At 41.5% G+C, this 24,747-nt stretch overlaps 1 long non-coding RNA gene across 26 annotated transcripts in view; it reads left to right on the top strand.

Moving 5' to 3' along the window:
- Nucleotides 1-21,078, top strand: part of LOC103701499 — a 28,131-nt gene extending 7,053 nt beyond the window's left edge. For 14 of the 26 annotated variants that reach the window (XR_005512719.1, XR_005512697.1, XR_005512699.1 and 11 more), the window contains 5 exons: nucleotides 230-3,371; nucleotides 4,960-5,113; nucleotides 18,681-18,780; nucleotides 19,153-19,270; nucleotides 19,346-20,003. This is a non-coding gene — a long non-coding RNA (uncharacterized LOC103701499). Of the gene's footprint in view, nucleotides 1-229; nucleotides 3,372-4,959; nucleotides 5,114-18,680; nucleotides 18,781-19,152; nucleotides 19,271-19,345 lie in introns of all 26 variants that reach the window. The other 12 variants (XR_005512724.1, XR_005512711.1, XR_005512721.1 and 9 more) reach the window with 12 other exon arrangements.
- Nucleotides 21,079-24,747: the final 3,669 nt, after the last annotated feature.

The following is a 24,747-nucleotide window of genomic DNA, read 5'->3' as shown; positions in this document are numbered from 1 at the left end:
GTACCGGCCGGTACCGGCCCGTACCGGCCGGTACCGACAGACCATGAGTGTAACAAAAGTTTGTCTTTCATTAGCAAGGTTTATTTTGGAGTTAGCATCAAGAGGCCATCTTCAATAAGCTATGCTATTATTATCTATTTAGAAAATTTTCAACCATGCAGAGGAGATTTATTTTCCTTACATGTTTTAATAAATATTATAAATTTGATTTAACATTTTGAATAACTAGGTATTCTTGGTCAGTCGAAATAATCTTCAGAAAGCGAAGCTATAGCTTTGGTGTTCTGGATACTTACAGATGCCGATGCCTCAGAGCCAACTGTTATATAGGGAAAAGTATTTCGAGCCATGACTGATTCAGGAAGAGGGAGAATTGCTGAGAAAATATTTGTAAGACAAACACTACCATTCTTTTATGTATTAAAGCGAAGTCCATTGTTAAGATTTTGTCAAGATATCATAAAAGTAACATTATAGAGCATTATTTTTTGTAAGTACCAGCCACGAGGCATGTGCAATGCATGTCGGAGGGAAGAGAAAACAGAGAGTCAAATCTATTTAGGAGTAAATTCAAAGAATTCAATCTACATGGAAGCCAAATTAGAGAAAGAAATTGTATCCGTTTTCTTTGGTGATTTAGGGTAAACTAATAGGCGAATCGAGTCCAACTAATATCCATCAAGATAATTTCTCATGTTATTAACTTTCTGACGTCATTACTGGATCCTAACCAGTCGTCTTCTGTGTTCCACCTCATTTGTTTTACTCTGTTTGATTTAATATCGGTGGTGACTTTTTTGGGTACTGAATTTGTTGGCTCTCAGGATCCTTGTAGGCCTGGGGTCAGAGATGCTGTAGAGAATGCACTCATGCAGGTTTCAAGATGCTTTTCCAATAACTTGGTATGGCATAACAGACAAGCAAGTTTACAGTCATTATCAGTTGCCCCGGGAATCTTTGGCCTCAATTGACTTTGATGTCAAAGTCAAGTATGAAACTGGCTCAGCATAGGCAGTTGATTGCTTAACTTATTGGTCAATCAGTCGTTGAATGTTTGTTAGCATGTTAATACTGTAACAAAAATTTGTCTTTCATTAGCAAGGTTCATTTTGAAATTAGCATCAAGAGGCCATCTTCAATAAGCTATGCTATTATTATCTATTTAGAAAATTTTCAACCATGCAGAGGAGATGTGTTTTCCTTTCATGTTTTAATAAATATTATAAATTTGATTTAACATTTTGAATAACTAGGTATTCTTGGTCGGTCGAAATAATCTTCAGAAAGCTGAATTTATAGCTTTGGTGTTCTGGATACTTACAGATGCCAATGCCTCAGAGCCAACTGTTGTATAGCGAAAAGTATTTTGAGCCAAGACTGATTCAGGTAGAGGGAGAATTGCTGAGAAAATATTTGTCAGACAAACACTAACATTCTTTTATGTATTAAAGTGAAGTCCATTGTTAAGATTATGTCAAGATATCATAAAAGCCACATAATAGAGCATTATTTTTTGTAAGTACTAGTCACGAGGCATGTGCAATGCATGTTGGAGGGAAGAGAAAACGGAGAGTCAAATCTATTTAGGAGTCAATTCAAAGAATTCAATCTACATGGGAGTCAAATTAGGGAAATAAATGAGGTCCAATTTGTTTGCAAGTTTTATGGGAGGGATCCGATTTGATTGGAAAATGAGGAGATGAAGTGTGTGTAGTTAAGATAGGCAAAAAGTAAGTGTGATAATTAACATATTTATAAAATAAATAGGAGAGCATTGTCGGTATAAAAAGCAGCATGCGGAATCAGGAAGGAAAATTCCTTGATTACAAAACTCTCATTTTTATCAATAGTATAGATTTTTAGTTTAATTGTTATTGAAATGGTGATTGGTATGATATACAAAGAAATCTAGAATCAGTTGGTATTGGTTTAGGATCAGATTGACTCAAGTCAAAACCAAAATGTGATAGACTAGCATGACATGCTTAGTGAAACAACATGCTAGCTGCTTATTTGCCAAAAACTTGCATTTGAAATTGCTAATTTGTCTGTATTGATAAAAGGAGAGTGACAGTTTTGTCTTATATTTGACCTGTCAAACAGAACTCACTGTGGTGATTATATGCATGGTGCACTATGTCAATAACTTGTGCTAATTCTCTTTCATATCCTTGTTTGATCATTTTGTATGGCTTCATCTTGTGTAAGCAGCTTCTTTGGGTCAATCTCATCATGAACCCGGTTGGAGCACTTGCGTGGTAAACAAACCAACAACAAATCACCTTGTGGACATACCTGCTGGTTGAAGTTTAGGAATGTTTGTAAACATGGTGGACCATAACAAGAACCTGCTCTATTCTCATTCATATCTTTGTTTGATCATTTTGTATGGCTTCATCTTATCTAAACAGCTTCTTTTTGCCACTGTCATCATGTACACGGTTGGAACACTTGCATTGGTTGCCATCCCTATGGTCTTGGTCATGACTCATGAGCCTCCCTAGAAAGCCTTCTTCTCGTGAAGTGGAAGAAAATGTGAGTCTCGTCCAATTAGCTTACTGATCTAGGATTCTGAGAGAGATACTGAGAAAGCGGAAGACATTGATGCTCTCTTTGACCCAACTTCTGACTTTCTTTGCCAATTAGATGCTGGAAGGGCTGATGGTCAAATTCTCTAACAGCAAGGCAAGCTTGGATGGTCTGCCATTTTGCAGGCAACTTGTTGTAGCTGTTCGCAGATGGTCTAAGACTCACAGAGTGCCTGAGAAACCGGTGGATTTGTGCCTCCATTTTCTTTTTCTTCTGTCTGTTTGTTTGTTTGCTAGTTTTTGTTTTCTGCTGATTGGGTTCTCAAGTTCTCAGAATTTCATATGACATAGTGGTGGATGAAAGATTGGGGGGTAGATCTCATAGAAATAAAGCAGCTAGGTTATGGGAATGCAAATGCTTACTTCATTATAATAAGGTTGGTAAAACCTTACAAAATTGTTTGTCTGATGTATGGCATGCAGTGGTTTTGAATCTGAAGCATTAAAAAATAAACTCTTATCTGAAATGATGACTATGGTTATTATTGTTGTAACTTTGAATTAGAGATTTTCTTAGGTTCTTTCTTGACTCATGTCTCCACTTTTCTCATTTTATCACCAGATATGAAGTTTGTATTAAGTTGATCTTTTTTATAAGAATTTTAAATTATGATGTTTAACCCCTTCATTTTTCCTTTTCCTCTTCTTGTTGAGGATTGCTGGTGCACCCCATTCACTGCACTCTCAAAACTCAAAAGCAAAATGAGCGGAAAAAGTTACAGGAAGAAGAGTGGATTACAAGCTTGAAGTTGTCCAACAATTGCAAGGGGATCTCCCAGTGGGGTACGCTTACATGCACATCCATATTACTAAGCTCTCATGTAAGATGTAACCAGTGTCTTCAAGATGGCTACAAGAATTTGGGATGATAAGATCACCAGAAGCGCTACCCATGGGCTAGGGCTACTCTTTTTCTTTCTTTTTTCTTCTCTCCTTTGTTTCTATTCACCTGTAATAATTTTTCATTAGTTTAGCTTGATCCTTAATTGAACCCCATCTCTCCTCTCCCTTGCATGTCTTAATGAATGAAAGCCTAGGCAACTCTTGAATGATCTCTACTGTTCAGTAGGCGACCGACTTGCAGCCTTTATTAGATGGAGAGATAGATAACCATACAGGAGAGGAATGAGGGGGATTTTAAGGTCTGACAAAAAGATTGCTCTGAGCCTTGGACCTTGGATCTGTGGTTGGTTTTCTTTCTCAAGCTTAGGGTGAAGCTTTTGGAAGAGCATAGTTGGTTTGAAGGTTCCCCTCTCCTTGGCCCATGCTTCTCTCCCTTTTATCAGATGAAACTTCTCTTCATACTTCTGCTTGGTCTTCTAGTGGCAGTGGTGCTAATATGGTGCTTCTCTCGCTTTCTTCTTTTCTTTCTTCGCACTTGCTTTTGTTCGCCATCTTTTCATAAACAGGAACATGGCATTGTTCTTCGATTTATAAGAAGAGGGGGTGATAATTCGTCAGACAAAGGTTACCGTCACTGTTAAGAGGAAACAACTATTTAAACATCAAAGCAGGCGTGGATGATTTGCTATTCTGCAGGAAACTGTTTGCAGCTATTTTATTTTAGTTACAGAGAATTGGAGACCCAATGATGCTAACAATGCTGGATGAATTTGTGAATCTTAGCCTCCTCTTCCTCTTCTCCCTTTCTACCCTTTCCTGATTTCCAGATTTTAAAGATTTTGTTTTCTAAAACACATTTAATTCATTCATTTTCATGCTTCTGACAATTTGTTCACATGGTTCCTCAGCAATTTATAGCATGTGGACATGTACCAAAAGCAGCTAGGATTCTGGAGACCTAATTTCTCATAATTCATTCTGGTTTACTAACGTTTTGGATTGGTTTGCTTGGTATCAGGGTTTATAACATTTTAGTGGTTTTGTACCTATTCCTGTCCAAGGAAATTTTATCTTGGGTTTTCTTATTTTGTTCCCTTAACTCATCTTTTTTACTTGCATTAATTTTCTTTTTGGGGCACAAAGTTTTTGGTCTTGTTTGGTCTATCCTGGAAGCCTCCAATTCGGTGCATGGGTATGCAACAACGAGGCCCAACAAACTGATTTCTTATTAGTGTCATTATACTAAGTGGCTGGTGGGGTATTGGAAATTTTTCAAGGGTTATTTTACTCTGTTTCTTTGGTTATCTTTTTAAGCTTTCTTTATCAAGGTATTTTGGGAGTTTAACCATAATTTTCTTTGGCATCAATGAAAGGGTGCTCCCCTTTGACTCTCCATTGTTGATTTCCTATTCTATTCAATACCAACTTGTCATTTAGTTTTTTGAGATGCTTTATTTTATATCTCGCAATCTTCTTACTGAACTCGAGGCAGTGAGGTTTTGCTCAATTTTATGCTTTGATGCTACAGACGCCTGAACCATATCCATGTCTACCAAGATGAGGTGCATCATGGCTGCTGCACAAATTTCTATACTTGTTTGGAGTTGATAAGAAAGTTTTCCACTACGGCCATCCCTGAAATATTCCTTTTCTTCTTGAACATATTAGCTTTCTCGTCTCAGGTATTATCCATTCAAATCAATATTTGTCACATATTCTTCATGGTTATTTTGCACAAGAAATAGATATTCTTATTCTTTTAAAAGTTAAGAACTACTTACTGTAGAAAATAAAGCAGACACTGCTCAGTTTAGTTTTATATTCTGGTTTTCTCAAAGCTACCATCGCAGTCCAATATAGACCCCATAAAATGTCTTGTAAATGGGCAAAATGAGTCTCCCTTCTTACTTTTGCAACTCAAAAGACCGCCTTTTTTTTCCTTTGTTTTTTCAATGTTGCACTTTTTTTTGTATCTTAACCTCTTGTGAATTTGTATACGTGAAGGCCATTTCCTCCAGAAACTCTTGGAATCATCTTTCTGCTGGTAATCATGGTGGTGGAGTAAAGGGATGCCCCTTCTCCTAAGCTGATGATTATTGATGCGGGACAGATGATTTAAAGGAGAAAATAAGAAGGGGAAAGGAGGAGAGGGGAGTTCTGGAGTCCACCAGATGTCAAAGCAACGATTTTTTTTTTAATCCAAAATATCCTGACTACAACAATAGACATGAGGGTTTCATATATAGCCCCCCCTATGTAACTACCCATGATTCCCACAAAACATCATATAACTACCCATGATCCCCACAACATAGCTAAATACAGTCATAACAAGTCAACAACTAACAAGGACGAAAATACATAATAAATAAACGAAAAATACATAAGAAAATAAAACTAGGGCAGCCAAAGTGCTATACACGCCGGCGACGCCTATACACATGCTGGAAATGGTGGTCTGTGTCCCCACCAACTCCCCTCAGCTGAGAGGAGTTCGCCTCTGGCGAAACGGATGTCTGGTAATGCTCCAACAGGTCTGAAGCAAGTCGCTGAAGCTCATCTCTGCTAATCCAAGTATCATCTGACGGAGGTCGACCATGCCACCTGACCAGATATCGCTGATAACCACCATTCTGTGTACTGACAATCTGATCGTCCAAAATCTGTTCCACTGTGTCTGTGATCTGTGGAGAAATAGGTACAGGAGGCAAGGCAGGAGCAGGAGATATGGCCTCAAAGTTGGATGTGAGGTCAGTGTCAGGCTCATTGAATGGGTCGGTAGGAATAGTTGTCGGACCTCGGTAGGCAACTAAGTCTTCTACATTAAAAACTGGATTAATCCCAAAATCACTTGGAATATCCACCGCATATGCATTAGATCCAACCCGTTTCAGAATTTTGTATGGACCCATACTTCGGGCGTGCAATTTCCTAACGGTTCCTGGTGGAAACCGTTCAGGTCTGATTCTGATCATTACATCATCACCCACTCGAAATTCTTGATAACGTCGACGTAAGTCAACGGCCATTTTATATCTCGCATTATTGATTTCAATTTTCTTATTAATCTCTTTATGTAAATTTTGCATGTGTTGCGCAAAGGACTCAGCGGTCTCAGAGATTCTATTGTTAGGTGCTACTGGGATAAGATCAACAGGTTTTCGCGGAACATAGCTTAAGACAATTTCGAAAGGACTCAAACCAGAGGTCCTGTTCACAGAGCTATTGTAGGCAAATTCAGCTGTGGATAGGAGAAGATCCCAATTACCCGGGTGGTCACCCACTAAACATCGTAGAAGGTTTCCTAGGCTGCGGTTGACCACCTCAGTTTGCCCATCTGTCTGAGGGTGATAGGCTGTGGAATATTTAAGCTTTGTACCCATGAAATTCCAGAGGGTCTTCCAAAAATAACTAACAAATTTGACATCTCTATCAGTCACTATTGATTTTGGAAGCCCGTGGAGTCTAACGACCTCATCAAAGATGATCCTCGCAACTTTGGAGGCGTCAGAAGTCTTGGAAGTGGGCAGGAAATGTGCCATTTTAGAGAACCGATCCACTACCACGAGAATGGAATCATGCTTACTTCTAGTCTTTGGCAACCCTAGCACGAAATCCATACTAATATCCTGCCAAGGACGATCTGGGACAGGAAGGGGTGTATATAAGCCAGTGTTTTGTTTGCGCTGTTTGGATAGATGACAAGTACGACACTGACTAACAATTTTTGCAACATCCCGTTTTAAACTAGGCCAATAAAATCTTTGTTCGACCATATCAATGGTCTTATTTCTACCAAAATGGCCAGCTATTCCTCCCGCGTGGAGTTCCCAAATAAGAAAATCTCTAATGGATGTTTGAGGGATACACAGCTTGTTTCCTCGGAACAGGAAAGCATCAACCACAAGGTAGTCACTATTGTCCCTGGTGTGACTTTCTAACACACTAGCATAGATCTCAGCGAAGTCTGGACAAGTTGCATAATCGGCAATCATACGATCAAATCCAGTAACCTTTATGCTTACTGACAAAAGTAATGCGACACGTCGGCTTAGGGCATCAGCTGCCTTGTTGTCAATTCCTGCTTTATGACATAACACGAAGGTGTATTCTTGAAGAAATTCAGCCCACTTTCCGTGTGGTGAACTCAATCGTTTCTGAGAATTCAAGTACCTCAAAGCTTCATGATCGGAATATAATACGAACTCTTGAGGTAATAAATAGTGACGCCAGTGACGCAGCGCTTGTACAACTGCATAAAATTCGTTGTCATAGGTGGAATATTTTCGTTTGGCATCATTCAGCTTCTCACTGAAGTATGCGATAGGATGTCTTTCTTGGCTTAAGACTCCACCTATACCTAGACCAGATGTGTCACAAGAGACTTCAAAAATTTTAGTAAAATCTGGAAGACGCATTACCGGAGCTTCAGTCATTCTAGTCTTGATCTCTTGGAATGCCCTTGAGGCCGCAACGGTCCAATGAAATTCACCTTTTCGGATACAATCCGTAATCGGTGCAGTGATTGTACTAAAATTCTTAATGAACCTCCTATAAAAGGTAGCTAGGCCGTGGAAGCTTCGCACCTCAAATAATGTAGTGGGTTCAGGCCATTCAAGAATAGCTTGGACCTTCTGTGGGTCTGCTGAAACACCCTCAGAAGACACAACAAACCCTAAGAAGATTACACGATCAGTCATAAATGAACACTTCTTAAGGTTTGCATATAGACTCTCTTTCCTTAGGGAATTGCAGACCAAACGTAGGTGCTCCAGGTGTTGTTCCTTGTTTTTGCTATATATTAAGATATCATCAAAATAGACTACAAGGAATTTTCCCATAAAAGGTCTTAATACTTGGGTCATAATTCGCATAAATGTGCTAGGTGCATTTGTCAACCCAAAGGGCATGACTAGCCACTCATATAACCCATCTTTGGTCTTGAAAGCTGTTTTCCATTCATCACCAGGGCGGATACGGATTTGGTGGTAACCACTCTTAAGGTCAATTTTGGAGAAGATAGTGGCACCTGCCATCATGTCAAGCATGTCATCCAATCGTGGTATTGGAAATCAATATTTAATCGTTATCTTATTGATTGCCCTGCTATCCACACACATTCTCCAAGTGCCGTCTTTTTTGGGCGTTAGAAGCGCGGGCACCGCACACGGGCTAAGACTTTCTCGGATGAACCCTTTTCGGAATAGTTCATCAACTTGCCGTTTCAATTCAGCATGTTCAATCGGATTGAGTCTATAATGAGGCAAGTTCGGGACAGTCGCCCCTGGAACCAAGTCTATGGCGTGCTGAATATCACGCATAGGAGGAAGCTCATCAGGAAGGTCCTCAGGAAAGAGATCCTTAAATTCTTCCAGAACTTGACGAACTTCCTTCGAAAAATCTACTTGAAAATCAGGAACAACTTCTTTGGACACTAACACAATGATTATGGATTCTTGGGCTGCTGCTTTCTCAAATTCCTTAGGACTAATGATGTGAAGGCGCTTTTCAACCTTCACATCCTTCTTTCCAGCAATAGAAGGCCTAGGAGGTAATGGGTTTAGTCGAATTTTCTTTCCTTGGTAAACAAAAGAACAGGAATTGGATTTGCCATAAATGGTTACATCCAAATCATAAAGCCACGGTCTACCAAGGATGATGTGTCCAACGTCCATGGGAATAACATCACACCAGACCTTATCATTATATTCAGAAAAGTTGATTTGGACTAGACAACGCTCAGTAACTGGTATAGCGGTTTTATCCACCCAAGACACATTATAAGGGTTAGGATGAGGCACTGTCTTTAACTGTAGCTTGTTGACAGTTCTTGTGGATACAACATTGACGCTACTCCCACTGTCGATGATAACTTTACAGTTATGTTCACCACATTTGATATAGGTGTGAAATATGGATCGGCGCCTCCAGTCATCATCTTCTTGTTTAGGTTGTGTAAGGACACACCTAACAACGCTTAAAGGAGTGGAACCCTCAAGTGAGCCAGGTTCCTCACCTTCATCGGACTCTTCAGGGTCTATCTCTGGTTCGTGGACCAACTCATTCTCTTCATCATTTCTATCTTCTTCGATGACCAGTATTTTCTTAGTAGAACATTGACTAGCTCTATGCCCAAAACCAAAACATCTGTAACACTGATCTCGAGAAATTTTGGGTGGTTCACTTAAAATTCCCTTATTCTTTTGATCAATAATTTTTGGGGACTCGGTCGCTTGATTTCTATTATTAGGCTTACTCCAAGTATTAGTTTGACTACCATGGGTGAACTTATAATTGGTCTCCTTAAGATCAAATCGCCTAAAGGTTGTCTTATTAGTATAACGCTCAATGTCTTGGACAAGTTGATAGGCATGTTCTAATGAGTTGACCTCGCATAGAATAAGCTCTTTTTGTAGATCATCTCGCAATCCGGACCTAAACCTAGAAAGGGTCAATTCCACACTCTCGCGTGCATCACATCGCATGAAGAACTCATCAAAGCGAGCTATGTACTCAGACACAGGTTTGTTTCCTTGAATCAGTCGTTGCCACTGATCTAACAGGCGACTCTTATAGGATGTTGGGAGATATTTTTCTTTTAACTTCTCCTTCATTTCATCCCATTGTACCACAGGGGGTTGTCTAGCTCTAGCAAGCATATTTTCTATTGTGTTCCAATGCAACTTTGCGGGACCAATGAGCTTCATTTTTGCAAAACGAACTCTGCGATCCTCAGACAGGTTATACCATTCAAAGTAATGGTCCATATCAGCGAGCCAGTCAATGAAGACTTTTGGGTCAAGACGACCATCATAACTTGGTGCATCGATCTTAATACTGCGCATTACATGCTCATCTGGTGTCTCACGTGCTCTTAGATAGTCCCTTTGGTGTTGTGGCCCAAGGCCTCTGGGGCGGGGCGATGTCGGAGGGTGGCGATCTTCGTTTTGGGGAGCGAAGGAAGCGGCGAGGGCGGAGGATGGAGTCGGCAACGGAAGTGGAGGTGGTGGCGCGGGGAAAGAGAGGCTTCGGTGAGATGGGAGGGAGAAGGGTTTTAGTGAGCTGAGAGGGAGAAGAAAATGGGAAGAACTCAAGGGTCGGTGGAGGGTGGAGGAAACGGAGAAGATGAAAAAGAGGGGAAGGGGAGGGTGGCGGTGTGACTGAAGCAGCGGTGCATGCGGTCGCTGAGGTGAGCGGCGTCGGCGAGCGAGAAGGGCCTGGTGGCGGAAGGGAGAGGCGGCTCGGCAGCAGCAACAGGGATCCCACGATCGGCGCCAGCAGCGGTGGTAAGAGCGGCGACAGCGGCGGTGGTGGCGTGGCAGCAATGCGTCGACGACGGCAGTGGTGGCGGAACCCTAGATCTAGGGTTCTTCTCCGTCGAACGACAGGTACAATCTTTCTTTCTTCTTTTTTTTTTTTTTTGGGAACGGATCCGGGTTACTAACCGAAGGTTAACGGGTTTGGAGTCTACCCGTTTACCCACTTGAAACTCTCCAACAGTTTCAAGTGAGCGTGCCGAGATTCACGCCCACGGTTGCTGGCAGTTCCCGGCGGCCGATCGTGCCGAAGTCCACGCTAGCAGTGCGGGTGGATCTCAGTGGTCTGTGGTGGTGGCCGGCGACCGGTCACCTGCTCCGGCACTGGGTTTCTTCGCACTAGAGATGTCTTCTCGTCTCTCTTCGTGTGCGCGGTGGCCGGCAGGCGCTTCGGCGGGTCCGAGGGACAGATCTGAAAGAAGGGCAGCGATGCTCCTCTTCTTTTTGACAGAGGGAGTCACCCGTGGTCCGTCAGCTCGCTCCGGCGTCCGGGGTCGGGTTACCGCGTAGATTTCGTGTGCCCACCGGAATTCTGGGATCCGGCGGTGCTCTGCCATACACTTTGTGGTGCTTCTGTGGAAGAAGAACCGGCTGAGAATGGATGTGGAAGACCAGCTGCAAAGGTTTCTGTTTTTTTTTTTTTTTTTGCCGACTGTCTCACTGCAGCCCAGAAAATGGCAGTGAAAGAAAGGGAAGGGAAATAGACAGACAGGATCGGGGCGTTGGCACAGAGGCAAAGCCCAATAGGGCTCTGATACCAAACTGATGCGGGACAGATGATTTAAAGGAGAAAATAAGAAGGGGAAAGGAGGAGAGGGGAGTTCTGGAGTCCACCAGATGTCAAAGCAATGATTTTTTTTTTTAATCCAAAATATCCTGACTACAACAATAGACATGAGGGTTTCATATATATAGCCCCCCCTATGTAACTACCCATGATTCCCACAAAACATCATATAACTACCCATGATCCCCACAACATAGCTAAATACAGTCATAACAAGTCAACAACTAACAAGGACGAAAATACATAATAAATAAACGAAAAATACATAAGAAAATAAAACTAGGGCAGCCAAAGTGCTATACACGCCGGCGACGCCTATACACATGCTGGAAACGGTGGTCTGTGTCCCCACCAATTATCCTATAAAGGCTTTTCTTGGTGGTGGAGGTGGTATGTATCTTGCTTTTTTCTTTGATTCTTTCTTACTGGAAAGACAAGGATGATTTGTTCTGGAAGGATAAGGCTTGTTGTTTATTTATGGTTTCTGATGCTTGATCAATTGCGCTATTATTTTTTTGGATCAGCGAGCAATATTATGGTTTTGTGAGGGTGATCTGCATAGTTGCATTGTTTCCATGTAATATAAATATTGCACACTTAGCTACTATATCTATTCTGAAAAGTTTGCAATCTTTCCCCTCAAAACTGGAGCAATTATGATCTTGTTTCATTTTTTTATTTAGTCGACCGGTTGATATACCACTTCCATTTTTCTGAATATATTTTAAAAAGACAGGAGAACTTGGTGAATGAGGATCTATTAAGCAGGCCCCAAATAATTGATAAAAGGCTTGGATGCTAATGGTTAAAATGATTGGGGTTTTCATCATGAAAAATATTTGGTTTAATAAATATCAGTATATGTACATCATACATATATACACATGCATATACACATGAAAAATACATGCATGAATACGTACATGCATAAATATGTATACGTACATGTACATGCATACATACGTATATAGGTGCAGGCAAGGTCCGCCGTACCGGTATCGGTCGGCGTATCGGTGGCGGCCCAGACCGGTACATACCGGTTCCGTACCGGTCCGAACCGGTCCTGTACCGGTTCTTCAACAATAAACTACCGGTACCGGATTCCACGCTGATCCAGTACCGATCTTAGGCCGGACTGGTACGTACCGGCCGGTACGGGCCGGTATGGCAGACCATGGGTGCAGGCAAACACAAAACATCTACAAGTATTCAATGGATGTGATAAGATCTGCAAGGCAGATCTAGTTGATAAGATCTGCAGGACAGATCTCACCGGTGGATTGTTAGGAGAAGAGGGTGGAGAGAAAGAGAACAAGAGAGAGCGTAAGAAAGGAGGAGAGAGAGAGAGCACGTGAGGAAAAGAGAGGCGTGAGCGGAAGAGAGAGGACGTAGAAAAATTTCGGAATTGTTATCCCTCCTTCAATTGAAAACAATTACAACTCTTATAGGGGTCGGGCGCCGCTATGCCAATTAGACTCCTACCTAACTTGAACTCTTATTATAATGGAAAGACAATACGCCTAATTGAGAAAGACAACCAAATAAAAGACAACTAATTGACTAATCCGGCATTAAGGCAATTAAGACTTAATTCCTTCTGAATAAGAAATCTGATGCCTCCTATTGATAGACGTGCACAAGTGGAGGTGGCCTAAGTAAGAAGGACAACTAAATAAAAGACAACTAATTGACTAATCCCAAATAAAGGCAATTAAGATCTAATTCCGTCTGAATAAGGAATCCGACGCCTCCTATTATAGACGTGCACAAATGGAGGTAGGTGCAAATCTTGGCGTCTATCATTCCCCTCCCCTTCAAGACGAACGTTGTCCTCAAGGTTCAGATGAGAGAACTGTAACTTGAGCTTGTCATACTCCTCCCAAGTAGCAACTTCTTTGGGTAATCCCATTCACTAAACGAGAGCCTCCTGCACATAGACCCCTTTCTTTTTAACCCAACGAAAATCAGAGATCTCCATTGGCTCCAAAACCAGTTCCCCTTCTGGAGAGAATGTGGGCAACTAAGGTAGCGCTCTACCTGCATCCCCTATTTGCTTCTTGAGCTTTGAGACATGGAAAATTGGGTGGATTCGGAAGTCATCCAGCAGCTTAAGCTTGTATGCCACTGATCCAATGCTCTCAATCACCTAGAATGGTCCATAAAAACAAGGCGCCAATTTCTTGTTAGCACAGATCTGTATTGAAGTCTATCGATATGGTTGGAGCTTGAGGTAGACCTAATCCCCAATGCTAAACTCGAGCTCCCGACAAGGCTTGTCCAATTGGACTTTCATCCTGTTATGTGCAATCACCAAATTATCCTTAAGTAGTCGTAGGATTTCATCTCTAGCACGCAACTCTTGATCAACCAATGCTACTGATGTGGAGCTTAGTTCATAGCGGTGCATTGAAGGTGGCCGTCCATAGACTGCCTCGAAAGGAGTCATAAGAAGGTGTTATACCAAAATTCTGCCCAAGGCAACCATCTCACCCACTATTTATGTCGTATGCCTACAAAACACCTCAGATAAGTCTCCATATACCGGTTCAAGACTTTCATCTGCCCATCGGTTTGGGGATGGTAGGCTGTGCTCGTCTTCAATTTTGTGCCCTATAATCAAAAATACTCCTGGCAAAACTTGCTAATAAATATGGGGTCCCGATCTGACACCATCGAACGAGGTAACTCGTGAAGGGGTACAACCTCACGTAAGAAAATCTTAGCTATTGTCTTTGCCGTGTATGGATGCTTCAAGCGAAGGGAGTGACCATACTTAGTCAATCTATCGACCACAACGAAAATCATGGAGTAACCAGCTAAACACGACAACCCCTTGATGAAATCCATTGAGATATCCTCCCAAACCTGCTCTGGAACTGGTAACGACTGCAGCAAACCAGTAGTGAGCATCGTTTCGTACTTGTTATGCTGACAAATGCCGCATGCACAAATATAATCTTTCACATCCTTCCTCATACCCTGCTAAAAGAAGTTGTTGGCCAGCCTCTTGTACATTCTTAGAATGCCAGAATGTCCCCCAATAGGAGTGTCATGGTACTCATGCAACATGCTTCTCTTTGAACTAAAATTTGGAGGCAACACTAGGCTACCCCGGTACCACAGATCTCCATCAATAAGGGCGAACCGCTAAGAAGGGTCCTCCCTCACCTGAACCTGGCACCAAATCTCATCCAATTGAGGGCTCGCCCTTGCCTCCTCGCGCAAGCTGGCCAACCAATCTGGACGTGGGACAGTGATAGCTATTAGTTTCCCAGCTTCATGTTGACGAGATAGTGCGTCTGCTGCATTATTTTCACGCTCGGGCTGGTCCACAATCTCAAAATCGAACCCCAATAACTTCACCACCCACCTCTGTTGGTCCATAGTCGAAATCCGTTGCTCCAATAGATGCTTCAAGCTGTGGTGGTCTATACGAACAACAAACCGGCGCCCGATCAAACAGCTATGCCACTTGTTGACAGCATATACGACAACCATCAGCTCCTTCTTGTAGGTGGATCGCCCTTGACCCCTTTCTGACAATGCCTGACTATAGTAGGGAATGGGTCTGCCCTCCTACATTAGAACCGCCCCAATGCAACTTCCGGATGCATCCGCCTCCACCACAAAGATTTTGGAAAAATCCGAAAGGGATAGCACATATGTAGAAGACAGCGACCTTGAGATCCTCAAAAGCCTTCTCTACTATGGGTGTCCGCTGAAATCCGTTCCTCCGGAGGAGCTTGGTCAGTGGCTCGGCAATCTTTCCATATCCTTGCACAAATTTTCGGTAGTAGCCGGTCAGCCCAAGGAAGCCCCGTAAAGCCCATACATTCTGCGGTCTCGGCCAGTCCACCATGCTCCAGATTTTTTCTAAATCAGCTGCTACCCCCTGGCGGATATGAGATGCCCAAGGTAGTCAACCTCCCACTGGCCGAAAGTGCACTTCTTCCGATTTGCAAAGAGGCAATGCTCTTGCAAGGTCTGGAAGACATATCGAAGATGGCGCAAGTGGTCCTCCCATGTCCTGCTGTAGACCAAAATACCATCAAAGAAAATAAAAACAAACTTGCGCAGAACATACCTAAAAATGTCGTTCATCAAGGCCTGGAAGGTAGCCGGAGCATTGGTGAGACCAAACGACATCACCAAGAACTCATAGTGACCATCATGGGTGCGGAAAGCTGTCTTTGGTACATCCTCTGGAGCGACCCGAATCTGATGATAACCAGACTTTAAGTCTAGTTTGGTGACTGCCCTGTGAAGATCATCCAGCAGCTCGTCAATCACTGGTATCGGATATTGGTCCTTGACCGTGATGTCGTTCAAGGCCTGATAATCGACACAAAATTGCCATGAACCATCTTTTTTTACGAGCAGGACCGGAGAAGAATATAGACTTGTACTCGGTCGAATGATGTCAGCATCTAGCATCTCCCAGACAATATGTTCAATTTTCGCTTTCTAAATGTGTGGATAACGGTGTGGCCTCACGTTAGCCGGTCCAGCTCCTGGAACAATCTCGATCCGGTGGTCATGCGATTGAGAGGGCGGTAGTCCATGTGGCTCCTCGAACAAGTGGCTGAACTCCTCCAGCAAGGGGTTCATGGGGAATCATGCTCCTCACCGTTCGGGCTCCCTTGCCCAGTATGGCCCACCATCATAATGTACGCATCGGCTCCTGGACATAGGAGTCGTTGGATCGAATGTAGGGTACCCGACAGCACGGATGCCTTTGAATCGCCCTCCAATTGGTACCAGACGTCCTGCACCTCAAACTGCATAGTGAGTTTCTCCCAATCACAAAGGGCTGGTCCCAAACTCCTAAGGCACTAAATGCCGAGGACGATGTCCGACCCTTGGAGACCCAAGGGATACATGTCAACCTGGAATAGGTACCCTTGAATTTGAACGTCCGCAGCCTTGCAGACCTTGTTGCATGCTAAGCGATTGCCATCAGCCACCATCACTGTGAAAGGCGTCGCGGGTGCGATCTTACAATGAAGCTTCCAAGCCAACCGATCATTCACAAAATTGTGGGTGCTACTGCTATCTATCAAAATCGACACCGGTCGACCCTCTAGTGTCCCAGCTACTCGCATCGTCTAAGGTGAGGTACATCCCGACAAGGCATGAATCGAGATCTTGGGGTGGTCGAGCAGGTCCTGCTCCCCCTCTGCAGTCGTCTCCTCCTGTATCGACACCTCCTCTTCTGTCTCCAATATCAGCAAAAACAACTGCTGAGATTTGCAGACATGTCCTCGTACGAACTTCTCATCACAGTTGTAACATAAGCCTTTCTTTCTACGAGCTTGCATCTGCTCCTAAGTCAGGCGCCTGAGACCAACACCTGTCAGAACCTGCGATGGGGTTGCTGGGGGTGGGAGTCGGCCCGACCCAACGCTCGGGGCCGGTCTGGGTGCTGGCAAGGCCGGCGGTGGCTTCTGCATTAGTGTAGGAAGTAGACCCTGACGAGGTGAGTTGCGTCTCGCCCGAAGGATCTTGTCTTCCTGTAGTCACGCCAAACTCACTGCATGCACCATCATCTTTGGCCGAAAAAGCTTAACCTCCAAACGAATGTCCTTCCAAAGGCCGCCTATAAAACTCCCTAGAAGAGCCCCTTCTGGCCAGCCCTGAACCTGAGAAGCCAGCCACTTGAACTGGTTCTGATAATCTTGCACCGACCCCATTTGTTGTAGTTTGGCGAGAGCCTCATCAAAGTTTTCATATTCAAATGGCCCAAAACGAACATAGAGGGCTTATAGGACCTCGTCATGGAGATGGAAGGAAGCAAATAGTACCTTTTCCATATCTGGGGTGCCTTGGTAACGGGAGAACTGCTCGGCCTTATAGATCCATCCCGTCGGATCTTCACTTGTAAGTTTTGGAAAGTCCACCCGCGCGAGCCGTGGTTGAATTGTTCCACCGTCACCCAACGGAATCCGTCAAGTCGGGCTACATGGAGACCGAAGAGGCGGACTCTCCCTGTCCTTCAGGAGGAGAGCCACGTTAGATAAAAGGGTCTCTAGGTTGGCATTGATGGATTCGAAAGCATCCGCATGTTGGCGTATGGTCATGTTGACATTGTGGAGCTCGACCTCTACCCTCGACAGGCGATCTTCATCTGTAACTGAGCGCGTGGAAGCTATGCTAGATGCCAATCGGATACTATAGCGAATTGGCTATCGTAGTGAGCCGACTACTACAGCAAATCGGCTACTATAGCTCTTATACCAAGTTGATAAGATCTGCAAGGCAGATCTAGTTGATAAGATCTGCAAGGCAGATCTAGTTGATAAGATCTGGAAGACAGATCTCACTGGTGGATTGTTAGGAGAAGAGGGTGGAGAGAAAGAGAACAAGAGAGAGCGTGAGAAAGGGAGAGAGAGAGAGAGAGAGCACATGAGGAAAAGAGAGGCGTGAGTGAGAGAGAGTACATAGGAAAATTTCGGGATTGTTATCCCTCCATCAATTGAAAATGATTACAACTCTTATAGGGGTCGGGCGCCCCTATGCCAATTAGACTCCTACCTAACTTGGACTCTTATTATAATGGAAAGACAATATGCCTAATTGAGAAAACAACCAAATAGAAGACAACTAATTGACTAATTCGGAATTAAGGCAATCAAGACCTAATTCCATCCGAATAAGAATTCAACGTCTTCTATTTGTAAACATGCACAAATGGAGGTGGCCTAATTGAGAAGGACAACCAAATAAAAGACAATTAATTAACTAATCCCGAATTAAGGCAATTAAGACCTAATTTCGTCTGAATAAGAAATTCAATGCCTCCTATGGTAGATGTGCACAAATGGAGGTGGGCGCAAATTCTGGCGTCTATCAGGATGTCGAAACAATACTAATCGCAGTTTATTGGAGCATTTTTGATTATACTCTCCATTTCAGTTTATATACTTGCAGCCGAGTACTCATGTCCTCTCTTATAACTTATCGTATCTTAGTTCTAATTTTGTCTTTTTGTTTCTTTTATGTTTGGATTTTCTACTGCTTAGTTCTTCTGATTTCATTTATATTTCAAATTATTTGGTACTCTACTCTTGCTGTATGCAGAATGAATATTTATGCATTCGCCAAATTTTCTGCTGTCATAGTATTAGTTATAGACATTTCTGTGTCAAGTTTTTTCAGTTGCAGAGAGTTAAAAACATGCAATGCTGGATGAAATGGTGAATATGAGCCTCCTCTTCCTTCCCGTCCCATTTTAACCTCTCTAATTATGGTTAGTTAAAATTGTTTTCAAATATGTTTACTATTTTTAATTCTTCTATTATACTTCTCAAAAAATTTATGGATATGGAGGTGCATGGAGACTCGGAGTATGCAGTTCCATCAACATAAGGATTTCAGGGACCCAAAGTTCTCAAATATACCATTTTGATTGAACATTTAGCGGTTGTTTGCTTGAAATCAGAATTTATAACATGCATGGAATGTGAACCTACTTCATTTTTATATATGCATATTCTCTTCGATTTTATAGTGTTGTTCCCTTTACACTTTTCACTTTTCCTCCCAGTTAACTATGGTTTTGATCTTCATTGTGCTTTTCTTTTCCTTTTTTTTTTTTTTAATTTTTCCCTTGCTTTGACAGAAGACAACTTGAAAGATCTCCATGCTATTTGCAAACACCAGCTGTATCCAGAGGGCCCATGCAGACCAACTGCTGTATAAACTGGTTTCCCATGCATCTCTTGCCTCATGTGCATTAGGTAGGGTTTGATGGTTCATGCCAAATTGTTAAGGTGTATTTTATTATTGTTATTGTTTTAATGTCCTTTATGCAGGAATTTTGCGATCCTGCATAGAAAACTTCGTGGGCTGCATGCTAAAAGGTCTCCTCCCTTGATGTCTTTATGATGCCTCTTACCTGAATATTCTGCTGTTGCTTTTATATGCTTCTCTGCAGAGGCCATGATTGATTTGCTGGCTCATGTTTTTATGCTTTGACACCCCAATGGCAAACTGTATCCCCTGCTTCTACAAAGTGGAGGTGTATTAAGGGCTACAATATAAATGACCTGCTTCAATTTGATAAGTTACTCTTTCCCTTCCGCTGTTGGTGAAGTATTCCTTCTTGAACATATTAGTATTTGTTTTCAGCAGGAAGTTATCCATGACAGTAAATTATTTGCCACGTATTCTTCATGGCTATTTTGAACAACCAGCAGCCAGTCCGATTCTTTTAAAATTAAATTTTATGCTTATGTAATATTATTTGCTACTTGAATGGAAAGGGAAGTAGGAAATAAAATAGAAAATCATATCAGTCATACTTTGGATGGTCTATTCTTCTGCAAGCAATCATTGCAGCCTGCTAAAGAACTGCAAAAATCTGGATGACTCCTCCTCCCAGACAGGACAACTTTTCTTTTTCAGCCTTGATATTCTTTTCCTTATTTTCTGATATAATTATACATTATTTCGATGGCTTTGGCTTATGAGGTTATTTCTGATATCAGCAGTAGTTTTTTCTTTTCTTTTGACCTATTTCAGTCAGTGAGAGTGCCACCAACTCCAGCACTCGCAATACAGTAGTATCACCCTACAGATGTGCCCAGGAATGTCATCTCAGAACCAAGTTTGCCTGCTCTTAGGATTTATTTTCTTCCTGACAATCGTGTTAATTATATGTTTTAAGTAACTTTACATGGTGATTGACTATTCTAAGGATCGACCAGTCATCATTTCACCAAACAAAAGATGATGTGGTGCTTTTTTTGTTTGGTTAAATTTGATAAAGTCGTTGACTCGTTGTATTATAGTTGGATGTGGTCCAGCTCCATTAATCATGCTCTCAGTATCTAGTCTCCAAAAGGCAGGGGAGGCCTGGTCATGGTGAGGCATCTATAGGCAGTCCACGGGTGGAGCTACCCGCCTGCTTCAGCTTGAATCTTACTCAGATATCCAAGTACTTTCAAAACCACTAGAAGGCTGATAATGATGCTTCGAGCTAGTTAGTTTATCTGTGAACATGGCCACCTAGTAGCTTGGTGCAGGGTGAAGTTTTTATCTTGTGGCATTACTAACATGTTGCAGAGTTGTGGACAACAGGAACAACGGTGAAATGATCTTTATTGCCTACAGCATGAAGGACTATATTGGTGCCAATCCAGACACAACTAGATTGGTGTCAACCAAAGCATGAGCCTCTTAAGAGTCCTCAAAAAGAGTCAGGGTTATATGAGATCACTGCGATGCTCTTGCAGAGAACAGTAGAGACATCTGACGCAGAACGGAAGGTTTCACGGATGCTCTTCCTGTGTAAGGGATATTTTATATAATATTTTATAAGAACATCAAAGAAAAGGGGGAAAGTTCTCAAAACTCAGTCAATCCTTATGAAACTGTTTAGTGCATAATAAGTGCTTGGAGTGAAGACCATCTGCCTTGGGTGCAACTTTGGTTTTGCTCAACATGATTGGTAGATTTGGATCAAGGTTTGTAAATTTGGATCGAGCTCGAGCTCAAAAATTTCAACTCAATCTTTAAGAAGGGTTAGGCCAGAGTTGAATTTAAATCCAATAGCACCCTGACCCCAAATTGACCCAAATTGGACATGCTTAATCAAATCCAACTTAGTATAGTAATAAATAAATAATATATTTATGAATCCAATTTATATTTATGATTTATGTAAGTTATTTGTGTATTATGGAAATCTATAAAAAAGGACATCTGAGTGTAAGAAGTTCCTATAAGTGCTCGTTTGGGATGATCAGATGTATGTAGTCTTACCTCTATATACAGGGAGATTATTTTTATATTTCGAACCTATGATATATAAGTCATAATAGAGCAATCTTATCGTTGCACCAAGGACTACTTTTTATAGTCGAATTATGAATGTTTGTACTGTCAGTTTTGATAAAAATGTGGCCCAACCGTTTCTGATCTATCTGACTTAGCCTAATCCAAATTTAGTTTAAACTGGTGTTCTGTTGGATTTGGTTAGAGAATGCCCTAGGTTTAGTTGGGTTCGGATGTGTGCTCAACCCAATCCAATGTGCCCATATGAGTCACTTTTTTGGTTGCTCTGTAGGCACAAGTTGGTGGATGGGCTGGCATTGTGTTGAATGGTGGGGTTGCGAGCTTGTCGCTCTGGCACTGTTCTATAACACTTTTAAATACTAACAAATCTTCCAGCCTTTTTGGATAGGGAATTGATTTTATTCATTTGATATCTGAGAATGTACCAACAAACATATAGGGATGAGGAAGATGGAGGGAATGTGCAGTATTTCTGACAATAAATGTTTACCCCCTTGCAACAAACTTTAGAATGTAGAATTATCTTTAGACATTAGCATATACGCAAGAAGCAATTTTCACCCGTATCGGATTGATTTGAAAGGATAGAATGATCAAAGAGTCAGAAAGGTCCATTGAAGAAGCCTAATACTATCAATTGTTACACAAACGCGAGTGTAAGCCATCAACATTTCTTTGTATTGCGCCAATATACTGAAAGAAACCCCGAAAAAATCCAGCTACTCCATTTCTTCTTCCTTTTATTTTGAAGCAGACAGCTTGGTTTCTGGCACATTGTGATAAGCCTTTACCCATTCCATTCCCATAACCTCAGGTTTTCAATCGAGTCCCTCGTCTTGCATACTTACCGGTTGCCCGATCAGAACATCCAACGAAAGGTTTGAATCTACTGTCTAAGGACTATAAGGTTTTATATTGGAAAGATAGCGGTTTGGTTTTCCATTTGGTTGTCTTATGGTGCGTTTGGGTGTTTGCTTCTACGATATGATAAGAAGCAAAAAAAAAGAGGCTTTCTACCTTCTTCTAGATGCATTTTTATGATTTCTTTTCTACTTGTTGAAGCACTTTTGCAAGATTACCAAACACTTTTCTCAAGGAAAGTCTTTTTTTTTTTAAAGGAGTCATAAAATACTTCTTTTATGTCACGCTAAACATTCCCTTGTGGCTTCAGTTGGGTAGTTAAGGTGGAAAGGACATATGGGAAAAGGGTTTGGGTGAAGGTTGTTGAGAAATATGATAATGATAGCAACAGATTGATAGACGCTGAACCATTAGGCTACTTAATGACATTACACATTGGTGGATTCAGCCCTGAACCATTAGGCTACTTGATGACATTACACATTGGTGGATTCAGCCTTGAACATATGGTATACGGTACACATACACAGTATAGGATATAGGGTATATAGTATATGGTATACGGTATACGGTATACAATAGACAATGTAGGGTAGACGGTACACAACACACGGCACACGGTATACGGTATACAGTTCACGGTACATGGTATGCGGTACACGATATATGGTATATGATATGTGGTATACAGTACATGGTACACGGTATACGGTACATGATATACAATATACGATATAGAGTAGACGATATCGGATATACGGTATACGATATAGGGTATACGGAATAGGATTTACATATGCTATGGGGTATACTATATAGGGTTTACTTATATGCTATAGGGTTTGTAATATAGGATATACGGTATAGGGTTTACGGTATACAATATACAGCATAGGGTATACGGTACAAGGTACATGGTATAGGGTATACAATATAAGGTATTGAGTATACGACATAAGGTACACGGTATAGAATATATGGTATACGATATAGGGTATACAGCACAAAGTAGACAATATAGGATATGTGGTATATGGTATAGAGTATACAGTATACAATCACTTACTTACATTCATAGAACTTGGCATAGTAGTGCCTTTGAACATATATATAAGTTGGAGTCCGTACTGTAGTCGCATATTTGGTTATTCGGAATGGGCTGAAGGTGGTATTAAGCTTGGCTATCGCTAGATGGCTTGGCCATAGCTGAGTCAATACTCCTTTTATGTAACACTAAACATTCTCTTATGGCTTCAGTTGGGTAGTTAAGGTGGAAAGGATATATGGGAAAAGGGTTTAGGTGCAGGTTGTTGAGAAATATGATAATGATAGCAGCAGATTGATAGATGCTGAACCATTAGGCTAGTTGATGACATTACACATTGGTGGATTCAGTCCTGAACATAGGAAACTGGTGGGCCGAAAGCCCAATTGATTCCAAAATCATGGCCTGTTGTACATCTGGAGGACACTCCGTCATTTCCAGGCTTTCGAAGTGGATTGTATTAATCGAGAGGCAAATGGTGCGGCAGTTTGGGTTGTATCTGATACAATTACCATTTGCATGGCTTCGTTTGAGAGAACTCTTTAACTGTACCTTCTTAATTTTGAGACATTGATGCTTCTAATTGTATTAAGGGTCCGATGTAACCACCCTACCAAACGCAAAAAAAAAAGAAAAAAAAGAGTGAAGACTAACCATGAGGAACAATTTTCCTACTTCCTACCCCAAGTGGATCCCAGTCATGGGAGATCATTTATTCTACGTTGCTGTCACCCACAACTAGGACCTAAGAGAGCAAAAAGAAATTCGAAGTGGTAAAAGTTTATAAGATTTGGTTTAACCCAAAAAAGTAAAGGATTATGGGCACAGATTCTGCCGTATTTTGATTTTCTTAAAGTGAAATGCTTTATGGAAGATCACTTATTCTACCTTGCGGTCGCCCACAACTGGAACAAAAGGGCAATAAGGAATAAAGATCCATTCGAAGCGGTCAAAGTTGCATAACATTTGGTTGGACCAAACGTAAAGGAAAAAGATAATGGACACAAATTTCATGGTGTTTTGAAATTTTTTAAAGTGAAACGCTTTAGTGATATCTTTTATTAGTTTATCAAAGCACGCATCTCTCTCCCTTCACGCCATTCCATTTTAGTCTACAAAAACGGTAGTAACTACCGTTCAGGCTTCGGAATGCCCAATTCTACCTAGAGCCAGGACAAAATTATTGCTGCAGGCTGGTGGTCCATTGTTAAGATCAGTTGCATGATGAATAAAATAATATTACTGGCATGCATTATTATGGTCGTATATGCAGTGTACATAATTATTTTTGAGTTAATTTTTAATACTATCTCAAGAAATATGAATAAGAATGTTATACTGGGACAATTGATATGACAATCAATTAATTTTTAGTATAACACAATAGAATGATCGGTATATAACAATCATTTATGAGAATATCAAAATATAATTTTTAGTTTTTAGATATTTTAAATAGTGTAACCATAGTTAATAGTGTGATTATTCAAAATCGACATTATTAATTTTGAA

The sequence above is a fragment of the Phoenix dactylifera genome, chromosome 1, assembly GCF_009389715.1.
Source record: "Phoenix dactylifera cultivar Barhee BC4 chromosome 1, palm_55x_up_171113_PBpolish2nd_filt_p, whole genome shotgun sequence".
In the NCBI taxonomy this organism is placed as follows: Eukaryota; Viridiplantae; Streptophyta; class Magnoliopsida; order Arecales; family Arecaceae; genus Phoenix; species Phoenix dactylifera.
Note: the sequence above shows the minus strand (reverse complement) of the source record. Positions and strands in the feature narration are given on the sequence as shown.